We start from the raw sequence: 17,515 nt of genomic DNA, 5'->3' as shown, positions 1-17,515 counted from the left end.
CAGACGATCCAGAACTGGAAGATTGGGGCTGCAAGAGAAGCATCCAAAAGTTGTCTCTTGACAATAACACCACTTAAAGTCATATCATTTTGTGCTGGTAAACATTGTCACAAGTTGTCTGCTTCCCTATGGTTCTGGGCAGGCAAGAAGCAGTTCTTTAGAAGGAGTTTAAGGTCACCTTGATGTATCCAAATGAGAACTGGAAGAACTTTGAGTTGTATTGTTCAGACTGCTTTGTGATAAGTGATGCTAATTTATTATGCACAGCAAAAAGCATACACACAATCTTAGTTGACCTTTATGTTGACCCTTGAGTTGAGGGGCCATGGGAGAAAATGAAATGAGAAGTATAAGGAATCTAGGATTTTTAATCTTGCTTCTACCATGAAAATTTGTATGACTTTGAATAAACAACTCTCCTCTCCGAGCATCAGTTTTCTCTCCTGAAAAATGGACGTGTACTGTCTGGATGGTTGTTACAGAGATCAGAGTATTAAAATAATTATAATTCACTTAGAAAAGTGACCCACATGGAAGATGTTCAGTAATATTAGACCCTAAACACTGCAAAATAAAGAGACCCATGCTATTCTGAGATATATTTTACTATAGGTGAAGAAATTCTTACTAATATTCAGAATGCTTAAGGTTGGACACTGCTTCGATTATGATGTGGCTGTGTGAACTTGAAAAAGTCGTTTGAACTTTTAGTCTTAGAGACCTCATCTGTAAAACAGAAACAAGAATCTCCTTTCCATCTAGCTAATAGAGTTTTTACGAGAACTCTCTGAAGGCTCCTAAACACGTGAAGTTGTGAATGATGAGTTCTTACTAGTGTTAACAGCATTCAGTGAGAGTAGAGAGTATCTTCAATTTATCTTGTACTTCTTTTGTGCCAGACTCAGTATTCAACCTGTACTATACATTGCCCCAATAATCAAATGAGGCTGGTAATCATATTCTCCTGTTTTGTGTTTGAGGAAACTGGGGCTTAAATCCTTTAGAAACATTTCCTTTATGAGTTTCCTAGGGCTCTTCTAACAAAGTACCACAAACTGGATGTTTTAAGATGGAAACTTACTCAGTGTTACTGGAACTTGAAATCTGAAGCCTAGGCACTGACACTGTTGGTCAAGCTCTTTCTGAAACCTGTAGGGGAGGATCTTCCCTTGCCCCTTCTAGCTTCTCTGGTGGCAGTCAGTCTTTGTTATTCCTTGGATTATGGGTGTATCCCTTTGATCTCTGTCTCTGTAGTCACATGGAATTCTCCCTCCGTGTTTGTCTGTTTTCCCTTTTACAAGGTTACCAGTTAGATTAGATTAAGCTCCACTCTAACAATCTCATCTTCACTTATATCTGCAAAGAGCCTATTTCCAAATAGGGTCTCATTTACAGGTACCAGGGGTTAGGACTTCACCATATCTCTTTGGGCAACAAATTCAACTCACAACATTACACAAGGCCAACTCTCTAGAAAGTGTAACAGATTTTATCCCAGGCATGCTGTGTCTAGAACTTGAATTCTTAAGCAGTAAGACTAGTAAAAATTCATTTATGTAGATGGTAGCTGAACCAGAACTGGTACCTGAGCATCATGATTTCCATGTAACTGATTTTCATTCCTCACCAGATTCCTCTCAGGAAATAAAATATGCATATACAAACCAGAAATAGCAGCAGTTTGTCTGTATTTTAATAGACAATGATTTTTCTGTTGTGTTTGAGATCTTGTTTCTTAAAGAGAGTAGAGTGAAGAGTGGGCTATTTTAGTGAATAGTGAGGAAGGATATGCCTATCAGTTCTCAGCCTATGTTTTGGGTGATGCTGGTCTATCCCCCAGCCTGTGCTGAGGGTGGGCATATGACACAGGCTTGGTCAGTATGAATATTCTCTTTCTGACATCACTGATAGGTTCCGGAATGGGCAGGTGAAACTAACGGGTCGATGGGACTACAATCCAAAAATGTTCAGAAGGAAATATGAAAACGTTTTTGTCCCCCATCCCAAGTGCAGTTGCTAAACTGTGAAGAGGCAAATCTGGAGCTAGTGATGGCCAACTTCCTACCACAATGTGAGAAACCTTCTGGGAATAAAGCTGACAGAGAAGAAAGCAGTGTTGAGAAATGAAGAGCCCCTGGATTCAGATGCTGCTGGCACTGACTATTCCTGAACTTCGAGTTATGTGAGACAACATGTTTTTTATTTTTTGCCTAAGCCAGTGTATTCTTCTATTACATGTAATCGAAATGATGTAACTGTGGTTTACTGGAATTTGAACTGTATGTTTTTGTAGATTATGGTGATCACTTAGAGCTTGTGCCTTCCTTAAGATTGATTCCTTATGTGAAGGAATGAAGAAGTAGATTTTCATTAGAAAAATATTTGATCTTGATATAATAAAAGCAAAAAAATGCCATTATCTTTGACATAACTTGAATATCCTTTGACTTATACCTATCCTGAGGACAAAATGTAATCACATTCACAATTTTTGTGTGCTCAAGCAGGCAAGTCAGCAGCCACCATGAGCTCTCCTGTACATGCCGACCCTTTACATTCCTTGGAGCCTTATTACAGTGAGCATATTCTAGAATCAGACCTGCTTCTGATTCTCCTCACATCCATTCTCTGGTTGGAGCTGCTTCTCCTCACATCCATTCTCTGGTTAGTTCCTGAAAGTTTGTAAAGCAGGTTGATTTCAAAGTCACATGAATTTCACTACAGAAAAGAACTGGGGAGGGGTGATCAATGAATATGTGCTTAAATTGCTTATTATTTCACCACCTATTATAGCTGATAGATAAGAACAATCCTCTCAATTGCCAACCAATCTGACAAATGGTAATAATAAAACGCAGGCAGTATGAAGGGTCTTCTGAGGAGATATGCATGGCTATTAAAAAGATTTATTGTTCACAATTTTAAATTACAGATGAACTGTTCATAACAGTGGAAGAATAAGAGTGGAGAGATAAAAGTCTTGCTAAAATAAAACCCCAGTCTTTAGATCAGAATTAAAAAAAGACAGATTACTAGATGAGGATACATTTGGGATGGGACTCGTTAGAGCAAAGCTCTGCTGTCTTCACAAAGTAACCTGGCCTGGTTGAACTTCATTGGTCTTTCCAGTCATGTGGAGTAATTTGGAGAATTGATATAAAGGTCTAATACTTCAAATTGTTCCCAATATCAGGGTAATTAAAAGCATAGGCTCCAGAGGAAGACTTACATGAGTTTCAGTCCACTTACAAAATCCTCTGCTTGTGAGCTATGTGAGTTTGGGCAAGTCACCAAATTTCTCTGTAAAGCAGTAGTCTCTAGAAAATCAAGAAGAATCATAGCACCTATGTCATAGGCAATTTGAAATGATGTGTACACAAAAAACTGAGATTGTGGTGCATTTTGTATGCATTAATTTCTCTATAAATTATAGATTGTTAATATTAATAATACTATTATTAAACATTCAGATCTTAGTGGCAAAGTTGTCTTAAATCATATAAGTAATTACCAGAATTTTTGTCTTGTAATTATATTTGGAGGAAATACCCCATTAATACACTCAAAAAATATTCATTCAGCATGCACCGTATGTCAGGCATTGTTTTGGTCAGTTTTATTTACTGGGACACATCAGTGAACAAAACTGACAAAGTTCCCTGCCTTTAAGGTATTTCTTTCTAGAGTGGGTGGGAGATATAATAATATTAAAAAAAATTGATTGAAGAGTGTGTTTTAATGTAAAGAATTCTATGGGGGGAAATGAGCATAAAAAAATAAGGGGAATTGGAAGCTCCCCCAGTGCAATTTCAAATAGAGTAGTGTGTCAGTCAGGGTTCTCCTGTTGGTTCTATACACACACATACATATATTCCTTAAAAAATTCCTTAAAATCTTAAATATTTATACATATAAATATTATATACATGCATACCTATACACATACACACATTCATTCATATATACATACATACATAAGGAAAGAGAGAGAAATGTTTTAAGGAATTAGCTCACCTATTTGTGAGGGCTGGCAAGGAATGAAATCTCTAGGGCAAGCCAGCATGCTGGTAACTCAGGCAGGATGTTTTGTTACCTTGAGGCACAATTCCCTCTTCTCCTGGAAACCTCAGTTTTTTGCTCTTAAACCTTCAACTGATTGTATGAGTCCCACTCATCTTGTCAAAAATCACCTCCATTACTTAAAGTCAACTGATTGTAAATGTTAATCACATCTACAATATGCCTTTCCAGAAACCTTTAGACTAATGTATGACCAAACAACTAGGCTAGAGTACCACAGCCAAGCCAAGTTAACACATTTAATAACCATCACAGATAGTCAGGGCTTATTAAGGAAGTGACATTGAACTAAGATTTGAAGGATGTGAAGCAGTTACTCATGTGAATGTATGTAGGGAAGAACTTTCCCGGCATAGAGAATATCAGTGCCAAGTCCCTAAATTTGGGGTGTGCCTGGCATGTCTGAGGAGCAGCAGTGAGGCCAGTGTGGCTGGACTGGAGAAGGAGTGGTAAAATAACAATGTATGTGGCCAGAGAATAAGGTGAAAAAAAGCAAATAATGTAAGGCCTTGTAGACTACTTTAATGAAAAGCTTAAAGAAGAATAAGTAGGGTGTGGATGAATATAAGACTAAGTGGGTAGAATATAGTGATATAAATTTGCAGAGATATTTGCAATCAAGATATTTCTCAGAATGGTTTTGGATGGTGCAGCTCCATGGAAGGGTAAGGAAAGGACAAGTACTGCAGTAGGAATAGAAAAACGAATATGTTTCCCTAGGAAGCAAAATGACAACGAAGTTATGCCCCCAACCTTAGAGTGTAGACTTCCTGAGGGTAGGTACTAAGTCTGTCTTGCTCACTGTAGTAACCCTAATACCCAGCACAGTGCATGGTATGTTGTAGGTGTTCTTGTTTTTTAAAATGGAAGAACCCTCTACTTGCAACTAATGCCTTATACATGCACCTCAACTTGGAAAACCATCAATGTTAATCTACAGGCACTTTAGATTAACAAAAACAGTATCTTTTTTTTGTGATCACATTGCAGTACTCTTCTGTGATCACATTGCAGTACTCTTCTGTGATCACATTGCAGTACTCTCTTTATTTTCTTTTCCCATTCTCAATGCGGTCTCATTTCTATCTGGATCTTGATCCTTTCATTCATCTTCCATTTGCATTCTTTGGCACAGGATTGAGGGTAGAACTCTCAAAACTTCTGTTTTTGATGTCCCTGTTGTTAGTATAAGTTCCTTCTGCTTTCTAGATTCCAGACCTTGGAAGTATAAGTGGATAATCGGGAAAAACACTTTGATCCAATGTGTGCATATCATGGTATCTGGTTTATGGTGGATTTCAAATTAATAGAATAACAGAAGTAAGCAAAGACAGAGGCCCAGTCAGTAAGATGAATATTCTTCATTTTGAAATAATGGAAGCTGAGAGATGTGATTGAAACAGATGGACTCACAAATGGGCAAAATGTGAGTAGGATGAACATATCTTCATCAAATTCTTAAATAGTATACCTAAAGTTTTCAGCTGATTTGAAAGAAGCAATAACTTACAATAGTAACTGATACCACTAAGGACAAAAGGCAATGCAGGTTAAAAATATAAGTAGGTTCAAGAATGAAGTGGTTAAATTCTTGGAGCAAAAAGCCATATTATTATTGGGTAGCATACTTTTAGAGGAATGTTCAAGAACTTAGATATTGACAGTAGTGTACTAGAGATCGTTGACAACAGGCTTTATGATGAAAGAGCATACATACATATGTGTATTTAAGTTTATAATAAATGTTAATAATACAAAGGCCAGCCAGCATGCTGGTAACTCAGGCAGGATCTGTTTTGTCATCTTCAGGTGGAATTCCTTCTCCTTGAAACCTCAGGTTTTGCTCTTAAACCTTCACATTTAACACAACATTTATGAATAATAATGAAATCATATTCTTTATTGTAGATTCTACATAATCAGTTGATCCTCAACATCTGCATCCTACCCATGGTTGCAATGCAACAGTGATCTGACAAAGTCAGACTATAAAGAAATGCCTGATTACTGAGATTTGATGAAGGAGTCACTCATGACACTGATAAATGAGTGTAGACCCGAGATGAATCTTGATTGATATTTTCATTTACTTTAATGAATAAGATAAATGTGAAACTATGAGGCATCGCTTGCAACATTTACTTGTTTCTCAATCATGAAAGTGACTTCTTGGCTGAATTGGATAATAGTTTTTGAATGCTGGAAGGACATTTCCTCATTTGAGGGGAAAATTCATAATATAACAGCAGAGACATGATCCACTCTAAATTTAATCTTCACTATTAACATTTTCCATCACTTTAAGTCTAGACAGTCAGCAAAACAATAAATCAATGCTTGATTAATAGCATTTGATGTTTCTGTGCTGTAAATACCACTTCAAGCTATCAATACGACATCACTGAACATGGAATTGGGAAGAGATTCACAGAATCTACCATTACATAGTGTTTCTATTATGCAGATAACATAATATAGATGTAAATAACCTCAACAGATGTAAATAACCTCAATAGTAAAATATGGTAAAAAATAATTAGGGAGTGATGTGTTTTAAATACTTATTACTTTGCTTTTAATATCATTTTTCAATTGTAATTTTATGTAATCTAATATTTCAATTGTAACTACGTTTAAAAACAAGTTGGCAAAATTCCTGAAATTTTAACAGTTGGCTCTAGCTATTGAGTATTAGCAGCTCCAGTATAGATGTGACCACACAGACAAGAGAACTCATCCTTCCCACATATCATTTTTTGATAGATATTTTAAATACAGAAACTGTACTCAGTAAAGAAAGATTTGATCCTATGTATTACATATATTCTTCTGTAATTCTTCTGTAAAATAATCAGTTGACTACTGTTTCCTAGGCCCTACTATACTTTTAGATTATTTTCTTTAACTGGGGAAAAAAATAGGTGACTTTTTAAAAAATTCTTTTCAGCTAAGATAGCTGGGGAGAAATAACCACATGCACTAAAATATATTTTTTCAAAACTCTCATCCAATTTGCAGGGTTGGGTACTTCATGACAGAGTACATAAGAAAACAGCACAAAACATCATAAAAGCTGTTTTTATCATTCCTCTTTACTACCCTTTTATATGCATTTTAGTTTCTTCTCAGTAACCAATTTAGGGTTGCAAATTCTGGCTTGAGTACCGTTTGCTTTGCTTTCCTAAAGCTGCTTTGCAAAACTGTCCAGAGTCTATCACCCTTCTTAGTTCTATTTACAGTTCCTAGCACCTTACCCCCAAATTTTAAAAATTATTTTCATCAGACACCAACGTATCTATAGTAAGTCCTTAAAACAACAGCAACCCTCACTATAATTAGTTTTTTGATGAGATAACTGCAGTTTAGAGCATATGGTTAAAAAATGTCTAATTTTGGATACTTCCAGCCATTTTGAACACATACCCAAATTCTTGTCCAATACAGTGCTACAAAATCATTTTATTCCTAGGAGAAGAAATAGCAAAGTGAACCATGAAATTTTCAGAGCAGTTCTTTTCTCAACTGGAACAGATGCCTTAATTCCTGAAGATATTATGATTGAATTACAAGTGATGCTGCAGCTTTCAGACCTCAACTTTTCCAACAATTCATTTCTGGCAAGGTTTTATTCTAAGTATGTGATCCATGTGACTAAGTGTACGTGTCCATGCTTTTGAAGTCAGGGTACATTAATCGCATCCTAAGTAATGAGTTTACTGGGCAGGAGAACAAATTGGAAGCATGGACTTTTGTGTTTGTTCAGAAAGAATGTTAACGGATGACATTTTGCTAGCTAATCATTTATACTCATGCCTATTTTCTTTTGGCTACTTATCATGCTAAGAACTTATAATATTCTGGTTTAAACTTATGAATAAATGCTACAAATCAAAATGGGATAAACTGGAAAGTTCTTAGTTTAGAACAACAAATAAATCTGGTTTTCCCAAATAACTAGTCTTCATATTTTCCCAAAGAGATTCTTGCAGTGGGTCATACTAGGTAAAATATATTTTGAGGCTCATACAAGTGCTAAATAATACATTCTAAAGTGGATTTATACATTTGAAATCTGTTTGATTATCATGTAACTAACTGAGATTCTTCGTAGAATTTGTATGTTATGCTATGTTTCTGACAATAAGGTTGAAGATAAGAAAATCTATTGGTTGTAGGGTTTTTCAAAAAACAAACTAGCAAAAAAATTAAAAAGATTACAATAATTGTCCTCTACTCCTTCCCTAACCTCTTCCCATGTATATCATAAGTGATCAATTTTACTTGGTAAAATGATGATAGTAAGGCTGTTGCATGGGGTGTCTGAGAAGTGTCCTTTACAGGTAGTTGTAATACTTTGTCCTTTCCCCCTTCCTCCTCCCTGAAATGTGATATCTCTAGGTTATCAGCTCTCTAGGATAATGAATATGAGAACAGAAGCTAAATAGAGTAAGAAAGAGCTTGGCTCCCTGACACCATGAAGCCACCATACCGAATTGCCCACTTGTGCACTGCTTCCTCTGGGTCTTTGTTTCTCATAGCTGAACCTAGTTGTGAATAATAGACATACATTAGCATTAGCTCATTCAATCCATACAAACAAGGCAGGTACTAGTATTAGCATCAGCATTTTAGAGATGGGAAAAGAATTACAAAGACAGATGAAGTAACTTGTGTGAGGTCAGATATCTCAGTAGGGAGTTGACCAATCATTTAACCCTGCACAGTCCTTTCTAGGGCCCCCTAACTGTTGCCTACACGAGAAACAAATAAGAAAATTCAACTCAGCCAATCTGGTAAGAGCAGTGAGCATCCCTAGTACTATAAATATAAAGTGACAGGTACAATTCCTCATGATTTTAATGGAACTTTATAAAACATCATCCAGTTACCTCATCTTCTAGATGCCAATGTGAGCAATTGAGCCTTGGTGATACCAAGGACTTTAGAAAGACCGTAATGCTGTGTAAAGAGCTAGGGTCAGTCTTCAAAATATAATAAGAGGGAGAATTGTTTTCAGAAAAGCAATTCAAATACGGTGGTTAGTAAAGGGTCATAAGGGAAATTTGATATTGTTAGTCGTAGATGCTTAGGGTGCTCTTATTCCTGAAAGTTCTTAATAGAATGGCTTGGCTTTTAGAGCATAAAAATTGGCAATGGGTCAACTGACAGCTGAACAAAAGCATTTAGTCAGGATGCTCAGCTATTGGTACCTGTTAAACCAGGTGAGATGCTACATTTCTGGATGAAAAATATATTGTTGTCTCAAAGGCATCCTCTGCCCTAGACAGACTGATTGAGTTTCGTTAACTGCTGCTTCTGTACTGGTGATTATTCTCTTTCTAAATTATGTCCAGTTTACTCATTCCTCCCGATAACTCAGAACCCAGTTTCAATCCTGATTTTCCCTGAAAGGTTTTCTGACTAAACTGGCCCACCATTGTCTGTCCCCTCTAGAATCTGATGATGCTCTATTAGTTTTACTTTTTGCATTGAATTACTTTAAGGCCCTCTCAATGGATTCCAGGCATGTCTTTTCAAATGCACTGAGTGCTAGGACTGTGCATTATATATTATTATTATTATTATTATTATTATTATTATTATTATTAATTATTATTGTTGTTGTTGTTGCTCCAGATGTGAGCCAGGGCTCCTTTGCTTCTCAGAGATCTAAATATGATCAATTTCAACCCCAGCTCATTCCATACCTGAGAAATACAAATTTCTCAAGACAGCTATTCATTTCTATGGACTTTTGCTCTCATGTTCTCTATTTCTCACTCTTCCATATAGATGTGCTTATCTTTTATCCTCATGCCCAAATTACGTTCATCAGTAATATAACTGAAGACGCAAAGGTGGGGTGGACCGAGGGAGGCACCTCCCCCTGCAGCGACGCGACTGGGGATCAGCATGCCAGCTTGGTTCTGCTTCTCACGCCTCTCCTCCTCCTTCCCCGATTATCCTTTCTGCTCTCATTTTTCTATTCTTCTGTGCGTAGAATTTCAGTTATTCTCAGCTCCTGAGCAAAACTTGCAAACCCAAACCCATCAAAGTAGAGCAGAACAAAGAAACTCTGAATTAACAGAGTCCATGTTCTTTGGGAAATACTTGCTATAATAAAAAGGGCTTTTTTTCTGTTTTCCTTGTAGGCTCACGCACATGTGTAAATTGTGGACTAGTTCAGTGCTAAGGGATGTGTTGACTGGGCATGTGGCTGGGAATGCCCTAGGTAAACACCTGAATCATCTATTGTGTATTCCTGACAAATAAAAGTACACATTCAGTTCAGGTCAATGAATATTTTTGAACTCATCTTATATGTAAGGTACTGGGAATGTAAAAATAATAAGAGTAAGTCCTTGACTTCAAAGAGCATCCAATCTATGGGACGAGGCTGACATATAAACAAGTAATATGAATGAATATAAGATGATGAGAATATATTAATAAATTGAATGAAGTGATAGAGGTCAAACAGGGGACTGAGCCAAGAGTAAAGGTTAAAGTAAGTCTTCTATGAGAACAGAACAGAGCTGAATCTTGAGGAAATAACAGGAGTTACCTAGGCAAAGAAAGGTTGAAAGTGGAGAGTAAAGGGCACCTTAAGCAACTAGAAGTTAGTTCACAAATGCGTAGAGATCCAAAAAATACCATGTATGTGTGGTCCACTACAACAAATTCAGTATTTCAAGGGTGTGAGTGTAAAGGGAATGCTAGTTGATAAACCTGGACTTACGTGGTAGAATGCATGTGCTACGTCACTCAAAAGAGCTCAAACTTTATCTTGAAGGCAATGGTAAACCCCAAAAGAATTTCAGGAATACATGTGTGGGTTATGATCAAATATGGCTTTTAGATATATAAGCATGAAAAAAATAGGTTGGAAGGAGGTAATAAAAGTCAAGGGCAGTAGCAGTCATTGAGGTGAGAAGTGGTAAGTACCCAAGTTAGGGAGGTAAATGTACACTCAGACCAGACCCTGTACTGTGAGGAAATACACCGTTCACGGTGTGCATTGTAGGGCAAACAGAGCGGAGGGGCAGAGTGAGGCAGTATTTAGGGGTACAAGTCAGAGCTCTTGGTGAGCGGTGAGTATTTAGGTGAGGAATGAGGATTCTAGAGAGACTATGAGGTTTGATTTAAAAGAAAATAAAGATTTGAAGGTTGTATTTCAAGAGTATTCCTACAGACAGAAATGCCAACCACGCACCTCTTTATAGTCTTATAAACTGGACTATATATAAAAGCGGGAAAATGACTGTGACTCTGAATCCATGGGATAAGGAGAAATAGTTAACAAATATGAATAACTGAGATATTATTGTACCTCTAAGCATCTTTCTGTTATTTGGGTAATATACTAATCCAATAGTTCCCAAATAGTTTTGATAACACACCAGTGTCGAGGTAAAACATTCTTGAACTTCCACCAGTATTTGCACGCTGATTTTTTAATGAAGTATACAGATTTATCACTTTATCAATATTCTATATACATATGGAAACATTTATGTAAAATAAAATTGAAATGTGGGATAAAAAATAGGAAAGAAGTTCGATATTTCTTTCACACTTGAATGGATGATTTTGCCTTCACCTGGGACAGCAGTGTCTTGATCTAAAAGGCCTATTCCTGTCAATGTGGCACTGGCCACAGTCATTCTAGAATTTCTCTGCTACCTGAAGTCCAGCCAGAAGGCCAAAAGCTATGTCGGTATCACATTCTCTGTCTTTCTGTTTCTTTCTCTATTAGAAGAGTACATGTATGATATGTTGAAAGCAAAGATGGCGCTGGTCCATTTTAAGCAGCATTCTTCTACATACTTGGAAAACTCTAAAACTGTCCCAAATAAGGAAAGTGTTGGCAGTACTTTTTGACATGAACAATAAAACTCTAGGACAGGTGCTATCAGCATTTTGTTCTGGGTTCCCTTCTCAGTTTATGCCTGAGGGACCAGAAGGATGCAGATCAGAAAGGACAGCTTAGCAAGCTCCAGAGAAGGATGCTAGCTGAGGTCAATTTGCCGAGTGCTTCACAAGTTGAGCCCCTCCTGCTGCTGAGGACTATGACATCCCTGTTGCTACTTGTTCCCTGTTACTTTAAAGGAATAGATTTTCTCCAGGTTGCATGACACAGTGACTGGAATCATTATTTTTGCTTTTGACTGAACAGGAAAGTAGGTGAGGTCAGCTCACAATATCTGGAAGGGAAGTAGAACACATAGCATGGGAAGGACCCGATTCCTGAACATCCAGGCAGGTGTTAGGAGGGAGGCCAGCACAGTGGAACAGACACCTTCGTAGGGACTGTGAAGGGACATGGTTACTGGGCACATCATGATGTTATTAACAGAGGTAGAATATACTGGAAGAGGATCATATTAGGGAAGGGGAGGGGAACGAATGGGACTGAAGTGGGGAGAGCCAACAGCTGTTGAGTTCAAATCAGGGGTAATTTGTCATCTGCTTAGAGTCAAGATGAAAGTCAGAGATGGAATGGAATATGAGGCACTTGGGTCACTGCTTCCAGCTTGAGCCCTCACATTCTCCCATACTTGCAATGAATCTTTATTTACTTTAAAGGCAATCTGCTTATTTGGGGACTGAACTTGAAGAAAGCTGGCAGAGGGAAGGCGACTAACAATTAACTTCTTATTACAGTTAAGATAATTGGAGTTGTCCCTGGAGGCAGCCATGTCTGTTGCAGAAAGCTGTTACATTTGATTCTTCACCTTCTGTCCATATAGTCTATGCAACATTTTTCATTTCTCAGAAAGGATGATAGATCATAAATAGGGAATGACTTTGCAGTATATATATCTTTTGAAGTTGGAATACCAGCATTTGTTATTAGACTAGCTTCATCTTTCCAGCCAGAATGAATCAAAGATGTTATCTTTAGGCATTTTTAAATTTGCCATGAAATGACAAAAGCCAGGGACTTCAAAACCAAGGTTGGTTTGTTTCCTAAGCTTGTGATTCTGAGGTGGAAGAAAATGCTATTTAAAAATTGAAGTTGCATAACATCGTGTATTTTCTGGTGCTAGTTAACCACATAAATTGAAGCACACTGTCCTCAATTTTTTTTCCATTACAACTTCTGTTTTAAATAAATGAATAAAGATGATCAAAGAAATTGGATTTCTGAATGCTACTAAATATGTCACAGGCCAGTTATGAATGGATTTCATTTCTGTTCTTTGCTAAGGCAGCAGATGTTATCCTTGAGATTAGGTGATAGCTCTGGGTTCTGTTGCTTTCAGTCCCCAGCTGGGAATAAAAAGCCACTGGTTTCAGTTTTGGCTTGGAAAACAACTAGACTATAATGTTCAGCTTACTGTTCAACCTACTGAAGACTTAGTATTCTCTGAGTACAGTGGGACTCCTAAGCATGCCTTCCTACTCATTGTGGTAACAAGAGCAATGATAACAACAAGAAAAAAGAAAACGATCACTACCAGTAAAATTTATTGAACAATGATTAAGTGTAGCCACAACATTATATATTTTACTTAGCTAAGTAAATTTTTTTTTAAAAGTTATGTTCACAGCTGATAGTGCCACTATAAAGGAATAAAATGATTTTTTAAGAGAGCAGATTTTTTCTAAGTTTCATTTTGTCCCAAACACTGTGATTCCTGGGTAAATATCTACAAATGATTTACCCAAATCTTAATTGAGTACAGATTATATCCAAAGTGCAATGTTGGGCACTGTGTAGGCTAGTATAGAATAGGGTAAATGGCCAGTGGAAGGCATAGGCGAAATATAAATAAAGCTCAGAAAATAGATTTCTACTGAGAACAATAAGGAATTAGGACAAGATGAGGATGGTTGTGTTTGTGCTAGACCTTGGCAAGTAAGAAGGATTTATATAATGAAGATTAAAAATGCATTCAGGCTAGAGGGAGGAGTTTAATTAAAGGCACAGAGGGACAAAAGTACAGGGCCACTAACAGGAAATAGTGAGTGATACAGTTTAGCTATTTCACAGGATTATGGAGGGGAAGAAATTGAGAGACTACATTGGAAAGTCTAGCTGGGTGAATTATGTGGAAATTCTGGAATGTCAACCCATTGAAGTTGTCTGACTTCAGTTTGCAGACCATGTGGAGTCATAGAAGTTTATTGAGAAGTGACATGATGTTAACATAGTTGTTGTTTAGGAAGATTAACCTGAGTTGGCGGTTCAATGACTAACAGGATAGACTTGGAAGGAGATAGAAAATTAGAGGTTAATCACTTAGAAGAATTTTCAGCTTGGGGAGAGATGCTAAGACAATAGAGGTGACTAAATTCTACTGACTTGCTATATTATGGATGTTTTTATTCACCTTTATCCTCCTCTAACACAGATAGGCTCCGTTGACCACAGCAGAGGAAACAGAGCCACCAAAGACTCCACAACCTAATAACTTCAAAATTATGTTTCCAGAAAAAAGCTGATGCAATCTTTGAGTCCACCTCAAACATCATTAAGATACTGATGGGCTCAACCTCACTGGGAAATGTCCTTGGCCAATAGACTCCATGGAAAGTGTGGGATGCCATATGAGTGTTTGGAGCCTATGGAGCACGGTTTCTGAAATGTGCATGTGCCATGAATCTCTTTGGTAATCCAGTGAAACCTATGGACCCCTTCTCAGATGATGCTTTTTAATTATTAAAAAACAAGGCTATTGGGATTTCAAAGGAAGGCATTTGGACTGAACCAAAATATTTTTAAAAGTGTGATATTATAATATATACTTCTTCTTTATTAGTGCATTAAATGACAAGATTAAGTGGCAGGCCTAACAACTAACATAATGACAAAGCTGATGACAAGAAATAATATTTTGAGATATTTTGCAACTGTGAAGTTATGCAAAAACATATATGGTTCCTATTAGTGACAAAGGTAAAGGTATTACTAATATTGCTTTAGTATCATGCCTCTATTAATAAGTGGAGGATAATTGAAAGAGCATTAGAGGTTGGTAAAAATAAAGATATAATATTTTTCTCATCCATATTCAGAGATACCCAGAATTCTACTCATTGCCAACTTACAGCAAAATGAGAAACCTTGCTACAGGTGATGGAATCTGTTAAAAGATTGTAATCCAGGGAGTAACGTGATTATAGATACTACAATCAGAATAGTTAAGAGCATGAAACCAGGCATCAGAAAAAGGTGGGATTAAGTCCCAGTCCTTTGCTGTTTTTGTAGATTGATTGAACCAGTACTTTCACTTCTCTAAGGATTTTTTTTTCATCTACTAAATTATTATAACTGTAACTAAACTCCTAGAGTGGTTGTAAGGATTAGATTTAAGAGAAATAATGTATGTGACATAATTACTGAAGGTTTGGCAGGGAAATTTTAGGGTAAAAATAATTATTGTGGGTATTGTTATCCTTTTTCACCTCTTACGTTCTTTGGATATGGACTTAGTTTGATATAAATTTGTAGAAAAGTCTTTGGTTATCTTCTTGGAAAGAGTGCTAGACTCTTGCACATTAAACCTTTCTTGGAAGGAGTTGGGGAGAATGATATTTCCTTTTCCTGTTAGTTTGGGGTTACAGGCATAAATTCAGTGACATCTTGGAAAGAGTGACTTCTCATATGGATGGCAGATGGGGCTGTCATGTTTCTTAAAATACCAACAGCATAACCAGGAAAGGCTCTATTCTAAGTTTGGGATGTAAGCTCAATCTCTTGGGTATGGCAAGCTGTGCCTTCCAGCCCCCTGAAATGATTCCTGCTAGCTAAAATAACACTGGAGTCACAAAAATTTTAGTTGATTTAGCATTCAACACCTGGCTCTTGGTCGAATTGTTTATACTCATGGGTTTAATTTTAGATTTAAGCTTCATATTTTTCCTACTACTCTAGATAGTCCTGATTTCCTAACTGAATTTAAAACATTTATGATTTACCAGCAGATTCTGTACTTTTAGACGTTATTGTAAATATACAAAATGAGACAGTGGCCCATTAGTATGAACTTGCTGATTTGTTCTGTCTCTTTTTGCCAGGACCCAAATCTTTAGATCCTTTACAGTTCTATTTATATTCAACTTGGTTTTCATTGGCAAAGTCAATAGAGATATAGGTAATGAAGTGGTGTTTCTTCTGTTTGTTTGATTAGCTGGCTTTTTGCCAGTTTTTTTATTTTTCTTGTATCTATTTGGAAGAAGCTTAAATATATTCCAACAAGGCTAGTTAGTCAGACTAAAAGTCCTCCTTGTTACTCTGTGATGTTAGTAAATCCATTCACTTCTCAGGTATTCCATGAGTATGGTAAATACTGAAAGCTGCATTTTATACAACACATCTGGGGTCTTTTTACATTTGAACATTCTTCCCTCCTACATGCCCTACTAGAATGAGATCAGGCATGACTTTCTCCTTCACTATTTCACTGTGAGTTTCATTCTTTAGTTGTCCAAAAAGGCATCCACCTCACTTTCTGTGCTGGAACTCTGGAGTCAGAATATCACTCAGACTTTTCCTCCTGTCAGCTCCCGCAACTCTGCATTTACATCACTTTTATCACACTTATTACAAGTCGTGTAATTATCCTCACCAGACTGAACTCTTTGCAACCAGAGACTTCTCATTTATTCAATCAAAAAATCATTTATTTATTGAGCACTTGTTCTGTATCTGGTGAGCAATGGGCATAGATAATACTATTGGTGGATAAGAAGTACAAGGTTCCCGTTCTCGCAAAATTTAGAATCTAATGGGCTTTCATTCCATACCCCAACACTTCCCACCAAGCCTGGCATACAGGAAGTAATCAAGAAATGGTGTTGGAATAAATAACAAAAAGCTAAATTTGTAGTTAACAAACCTGTTAAATAATGGGATTTACTAATATCTAGTTGTAATAAACAGAAATTATTCTGCAAATATCCTGGGCAAAGGAAAAAGTAGAATACAGGTGAGCTGTTTTAAGAAACATTCTCAGGCAAGACAAGATTTAATTTTGGAGAAGGCCACTGCATTACCAATGCATTTTGAGAGAGTAATACATCATTTCTAAAATTTTCCAGTGCTGACCTAAGAAAAAGCTGCCTGCAGGTATTTCAGGCCTCTGAAACTTCCCTTTCAAATGATTATCTTCAGATGGGTGCTCATCAATATGCGCTGACATCTTGTTATATATATACTTCCTTTGCCTGAATAGATTTCAGGGCTCCATTCATTTGATAGTTTTATTCATGAAAATTCCAATCTGCACCGAGTCTCCCTATTTCATTATCCTTGAAATAACAACCACTAAGCAAAGTAACACAGAATGGGTGTTACTATCAGAGTAATTTCTAAAAAATGTACCAAATGTCTAATACAAGTAGGAGATTGTATATTTTATTATTTAAGGCCAAAAAGAGGAGGGAGGAAGAAATCTTAAGTATATGTGTAGGTAATATAAAAGCAATG

At 36.8% G+C, this 17,515-nt stretch overlaps 1 long non-coding RNA gene across 1 annotated transcript in view; it reads left to right on the top strand.

Moving 5' to 3' along the window:
• The first annotated feature begins 1,929 nt into the window (after positions 1-1,929).
• The window catches only part of LOC140844269 (uncharacterized), a 126,768-nt gene continuing 111,182 nt past the window's right edge, over positions 1,930-17,515 (top strand). The window contains exon 1 of the long non-coding RNA XR_012122418.1: positions 1,930-2,182. This is a non-coding gene — a long non-coding RNA (uncharacterized lncRNA). The remainder of the gene's footprint in view (positions 2,183-17,515) is intronic.

Source organism: Manis javanica, chromosome 11 (assembly GCF_040802235.1).
Source record: "Manis javanica isolate MJ-LG chromosome 11, MJ_LKY, whole genome shotgun sequence".
Classification (NCBI taxonomy): domain Eukaryota; kingdom Metazoa; phylum Chordata; class Mammalia; order Pholidota; family Manidae; genus Manis; species Manis javanica.
The sequence above is the reverse complement of the archived record's forward strand: the minus strand, read 5'-3'. Positions and strand labels throughout refer to the sequence as shown.